General features: G+C 48.1%; 1 pseudogene; it reads right to left on the reverse strand.

The window, feature by feature from the left end:
* Nucleotides 1–1342: 1342 nt before the first annotated feature.
* LOC116278645 (transcription elongation factor A protein-like 2) lies at nucleotides 1343–1964 on the reverse strand (annotated as a pseudogene).
* Between the last annotated feature and the right edge of the window lie 4516 nt (nucleotides 1965–6480).

Genomic DNA, 6480 nt, shown 5'->3' on the forward strand with positions numbered 1-6480 from the left:
CTGCTGCCTTCATAGAGAAATAGAATCTATCTGAAAAAAAGTTGAAATTTGATCTCGGTAACATGGAAGGATTTTAAATATAGAGGCTTTTCCTTGGGGGAGCTGGGTCCAAGATTTCTCTAAAACGATTCCATCTTCTGCCTCCCCGTATGCAAACAGAGGACTTCTCCAAGAGGACTGCTCTCAGCCTTCTTTAAGAGGGGTGCACATGGGGCTGCATGCAGAGGAGGGGGGCGCATCCAGTGAAGGCAAACCAAACATCAGCAGAGGGCTGTGAGGATTGGTGAGACAGATGAGACCAGGAGGAGGCAGGGTGGCTGCCCTTGGGCACCCAAGGACCTGCCAGGTGGGAGAGGGCATAGAAATAAGAGCAACAGGTAGAAACTACCCATAGACCCGTTGATTTTATCACAAGCTCAGGTGGTAATTACTCTGCCTTAGATGGACCTTTTGGATGTGACCCTCCTTCTGAGAAGGTAACTTACTTGTATGCCGATTTTCAAGGCCATGACATCTGTGGGGGATTGGATGTTGAAAGGTAGCTAACTTGTAGGAAACAGTATCATTCCCCCCCCACCCCGCCTTCTCCCTCCAATGTGAGCTTTTGGAAAACAGTGTAGCACAGTGTCAAAGGCACGAGTTCTCCCACTAAGTTCCCCGGGTTCAAACCCATCTGCTGTGTTTCCTGGAAACAACAGTAAACTTGCCTCTTGGAGTTAGACTAGGTGATCAGCTCCCTTCTCAGATCCACTCCCACGCCTTCCACCGCGGTGCTCAGTACCCAAGAGGCCGCCCTCTGTGGACTGTACCACCCAGCTCAGGGCCCTGTGACTTCCTCTGTGGCTCAGCCGATGGACGGTGGGATGAGGAGGGTCAGGGAACTTCTTACCTTCCAGGACCTCCACACAGTCCGCTCTCACTGAGCACCCCCTCACTGGGGCAGTGGATGCTGCCCCCTCCGCCACAGCTCTCGCCTCTAGATCCTAAAACACCATGACCTTCCTTGCCCTTTTCCATTGTTGCACGAGCGGTTGTGATTCCCGCTGTCCATCGTCTGTGGCTGCTGCCCCATCCCTGATCGTTCTCTTCATCCAGACTGCACACCTGTAAGAGTAAGTGTCTCCTTTACTAAACTCTCTTCATTTATACCCTTTTTTGATATTATAAGCTGCTTTATTTTTCCAAGATTCATAATATCTTTGCAAAGCATATGGCTGAAAATCCCCTACTGATAGAGCACTCTAGTATGGACCAAATCTTGTTGATAACAAGAGTGACACCTGACACAAAAGTATTTGCAAAACATTAAAGCACACAGCCCGGCAAGTGCCTGCCAGGGGCACTACACAAAAGGAATGTCTTCCTAGCCCCTTTGTGGGGTCCTGCAGCCACCCCTGAGTTCCCTTGGGCTCCTTGGGTAGAAGGCGTCCTGTAAGCTTTTTTTACATCCACATAGCACCCCCGCCCCATAATTTTTGTATGGTTTTCTTCATCTTTTCCTCCACCCTAGCCATCTCGTCATACTCTCTTATCATCTCGTTGCTCAAATGCACATCCTGTATGGCCTCCTTATGTTCCTTGAGACACTGAGCCGGCCCCTGTTGGTCTTTCTTTCGGCTTTCCTGGGCACATCAGCCCAGCTGGGTGCTTTTCCTCCAGCCCTTGGTTTGCTGGCTGGCTTTCCCTCTTTTGGCTTTGCATCACGCTCAGGCTTTTCCTTATCCTTTAGTACTTCCTCATCTTCTGTCCTTCCCTTGTCTCCTGACTTCCCCTTGTCTTCCCCAGTACCAGCTCCTCCTCGCTTTCCCGCATCCGGTGGCTGTCCTTTGTTTTGCATCTCTCCTCGGTTCTCTTGCATTCTTTCCTTTTCTCTGCAAGGTTTTTCCATGTTAAGAAGCTCCTCCTTTTGCTGTCCTGCAGGGATTCTGGACGGGTTCCTCCTCTTCTCCTAGCCCAACAGAGTGCTGGGAACAACAATCTCACACTTAGTGCCTAGACAGGACGCAACACCTGTAAGTGCGCAGTAAACGCTGGGGATTACTATGAGCAGCAGCAGCGGGGTGGTGGCAGCAGTGGAAGTACAGCCCAGACCCTCCTTAGCTTCAAGGGACATACATAAGCTTTTTCTTATTTCTACGGTCTGAGCCATCCCAGAACGGGAAGCTCTACCTGATGAACCACTGGGTCCTCTGGCTGGAGCAGATTAGCTGAAAACCCTCATTTGATTTGGAGACACTAAGCAGAGAGGGGTTTCATCCTGAATGGAAAAAAGGACAGCTCAGGGTGGGACACCTCGTCAGACATGAGCCCCGACCGCAGGTGCTGCAGCCCGAGGATGGGGAGGAGGCCCCCGGGAGGGAACCCCCGGGAGCAGTGGCTGGCTGAGAGGAGCCATCCTGGACCCAGGCAGGGACAGGCTCTCTGGGCAGCTGCCCCTGCGTTTGGGATGGGAGTTGCCCACCGTCGGTTCAATGGCAGGGTGACTCCTTCCCGCAGCACCCTAGGCCACTTGGAAGGAGACCCTTATTGGGAAAGAGATGAGTTCAGATATCTGTGCTTTGGAAGCAGAACGGGTACAAGTTGGGGACGCAGGGGTGAGGACACTCCTGTGGCTTGTAGAAGAACTTGTAGCTGTCTAAGTTGGCCCCAGAGGGACTCTGCTTCCGTGAAGAGGATTCCCTGTCCCTGGAAGGTCCACTGTTTCAGAGCGAGGTTGTGCCAGTCACGGACTGGGAGGGAGCAGACAGCGCGGTCTAAGCGGGTAATCAGTGCGGAGCTTGGATGCGGAGGCGCCTTCCGAGGGCGGGCGGGCTGGGGAGAAGCGGCCGTGCGCTGCGGCCACTTCGAGTGGCCCACCGCGGCCGACGGCGTGTGCTCCTGGTACAGGGAAATGTGGGGCGAGAGGCTGGCCGTGCCCCACATCTCAGTCAGGTCCCTGGGGTGCACCCCATCAAGTGATGGTCCTTGGCTTCACGCAGGAAAGAATTCAAGAGTGAGCCATTGAGGACTGAAGGCAGATTTATTCAGAGAGATGCACAGTCCATAGACAATGCAGGCTGTCTCAGAAGCAAGGGAGGCCATGGCCCAGGAGACAACACATTCCACAGGCAGAGTGTGGGTCGTCTTACTCAGCAGGGAGAGCGGCCCTGCGGTGTTAGTTTTTACGGGTTCAGTAACTTCATATGCTAACAAGTGGGAGGATTATTCCAACTACTCTGGGGAAGGGGCTGGGAGCCCCAGGAATGGGCCACCACCCACTTTTTGACCTCTGATGGTCAGCCTTTATGGTGCCTGTGGGAGGACCATTTAGCAGCTATTGTATTTCAATGAGCGTATAATGATGCTCAAGGTCCACTGGGAGTTGAATCTTCTGCCATCTTGGTGCTAATTGCTGGGTCATTCTTTTCATGGCTGTGCCCTGCCCCCCTCCCTCCTGCCTCACTCAGACTTCATGTTGGTAGTTTGACATCGGCCATTGATGGAGCATTGACGTCAAACACCACAAATCAGGCTTTTGAGTTTATTTTTGTTTTTGCTTTTTGTTTTCGGAGAGCTGATTTACCAGCACGTCACTATAAGAAGCATTGCAGGGCTGTTAACAGCTAGGATCTGTTACCACTTCTAGGCTTGAAAGAACTCGGGGAGGTAGCATTTCCCAGAACCTCCAGGCAAAGCACTGTGCAGGCAAGGCCTCTGGACAGGCACTGAGGTTTTTGATAGAGAGACAGATAAAACCCATGGTTACCCCACAGGGAAGGAGCCAGGAAAGTATTTACCTAAGTATGCTTTCCTTACAGCACTGCTCCCATTGGCCAAACCCAATGAGAACCAGAAGGCCAGGAAGCCGGCGGCTAGAAATCAGGCAGGCCAGTCTCCTGGGACTGGAGGGTGAGCATTGGCGAGCAGATCTGGAGCAAAACCAGCAACCCTGCAGCTCCCCTGCTGGGGGGTTCCAGCACTGTGCTGAGTGGACATAGGGGCTGGCCCTGGGGAGTTTGAGCCTCTTGCAACCCAAGAGTCTATGATAACAGGGCAGGTCTTCCCAAGATCCAGGGTTTCAGGCAGGTGTTTAGATGCTCGAGGTGAAGGACAGGGTGTCAAGGAAGGCACAGAAAAAACTGCAACTGTATGGAAACCAGCTTGCCTGCCTCAATCTGGCCCTGCGCAGCCTAGCATCCACTTCAGACTTTGACTAAGGACCGCCCGTCTCCAGAAACACGGCCCTTGAGTCCTTTGGAATTCATAATGAATCCCTTTTCTTTGGCTTCCGCTGTTTAGCACATTTCAGACTAGAAAGGAAACATAAACATTTCCATGCCACATCTAATACAATTATAAGGCCATTACACATTCCGAATTGCGAAACAGCTGTTTCGAAGATTCTTATTAGAATTTAACAAAGTTTTATTTGTTTGGGGGAAAAAAAGCCAATCTTTGAAATTATGATTTAATGAGACTATTAAATGTTCATCACCATTTACTTACTAAAGTGGTTACTTACTAAAGTGGCGTGGAACTTGGCTATTTGGGTTCAGAAGAGGTTAACTGAACTTTTCTTCCCCACCCCAGTGCCACACACACACACTCACACGTGACGTGCACAGAAGAATAAATCCACACGTTTTGATCTAAACCTTCTTTTCTCCCGAATTATGACCTTTTCTTTCAAGGACAAACTTTATAAAGCTAAATAGACCTAAACCCCAAATATCTGTGGCTGAGTTGGCTTTTAAGTCAAATTCATGAGTCTGTGTAAAAATACCTTGGCTTCTAAAAATTTATCTTCCCAGCACCTTTGAAGAGGGAACTGCTTGCCCTGCAGTTCCCCAAACGATGAAATGTCTGTGGCCAGCCCCAGTATTTGGGGGTCTAAATATGTAGGTTCTCATAGGTTTTATATTATTCCTTGTGAGATTGAGAAACTTTACACACCACCCTCTTTTCTGGGGTGGGATTGGGGGTTAAGGGGAAAGAAGGATTTTCGCCTGATGACCCACCAGTGATCTAATACAGATGTGTCATTTTGTCAGGCTGCAATGCTCTGGCAGTTAATCCACCAGCATTTATAATAATTGCTGTATCCTGCAGAAGCCGTACTGTGCCACAGTGTATCCCTGGAATTCATAAGTAGGTTGTTTAAATGCAAAATAATTATTAAGCACTCATTCTTGGAATTCATCCTGAGATAAGTAGCCCTTAAGAAAATGTCTAATACAAAATGACATTTGGGTTTTAGAATATGTAACCTTTTGTATTAATGGTATCCCAAGGTGTTTTACATAGTAATTGGATGGTAGTGTGGTAAGTATTTCAGTAAATGAAATGGTTCTTGGGACTGAAGTGGAGGTTTAGCTATTCTTGGATTTCGAGTTGGATTTCATTGACTACGGGGAGGTGAGGTGGAATGCCAGGCTGTTTAAAAGTAGCCCAAGGCCTTCTTGAAACTTCATGAAAAACAGCAGGAAGCAGAAGGGGTCTCGGAGGTAGAGAGGCCGAACCCTTCTGGGCCAGATAAGGCACCTGCGCACAAAGGTGAGCTAGTGGCTCACACAGGGCTGGGGACCAGGTGTCCTAAATAAGAGGACCTGAGGCCTAATGTTTGTTCAGGGCTCCCGTCTCAGCTCTACCAGGTCCTAGCATTAACTCAGAGGAAATGCCTTAATATTGGTGGGCCTCCATTTTGTCATCCACAATAAAAATAAGTCAATCTGCTAGAGTCAAGGGAGAGATAAATATATAGATATAAAACATATATATGTATATATCCACATATATATTACGTATATATGTAACAAATTCAGTTCCAGGCACATAGTAGGTGCTTCATGAATGGCGATGATTATTATAAATCCGTGTTGCCATAAATCTTTCCTGCTCGAACATTTTCAGTATCGATTTGCATCACTTAGCATATTAATGCTGTTATGCTTTACAATTACAAGTTATAATTAGGCAAATATGACTCATCCGACTTGCCATGTCCAAATCTCAGCACTCCACCCGCACATCAAGAAACGAATCAGAATGCAATCAGATGCTGACTGGATACTAGATAGGAAGTTTATAATTTACTGTCTCACGGAAGATTACATTGTGCAAGTGAATTGATCTCGTGTCAGTCACGGATGTGTCGAGGCTGGATCTACGTCAAGCAGGGAGAAGATGAATGTGGGTACTAACTTGACATGTTTGGTGGGGGAATGTCTTAAATTGCAATGGGTGGGCGTTTAAAAGTGCAGCCACACAGCAACAGGCTGGGAGAGAGAGACGGCCGGGCAGATTTGAACAGATAACACTCTGCATTTTTTGTACATTAGAATATACTTTTATATATATATATACACATATATATATATATATACACACACATACATATTCTTATATATTGACCACTACCACCCCCACTTAGATATATGGAAGTTCACATTTAATCCCTCAAAAATTAAGGATAATTATTAATTTTACCCAAGGAGTCACAAC

Source organism: Vicugna pacos, chromosome 6, assembly GCF_048564905.1.
Source record: "Vicugna pacos chromosome 6, VicPac4, whole genome shotgun sequence".
Lineage (NCBI taxonomy): Eukaryota > Metazoa > Chordata > Mammalia > Artiodactyla > Camelidae > Vicugna > Vicugna pacos.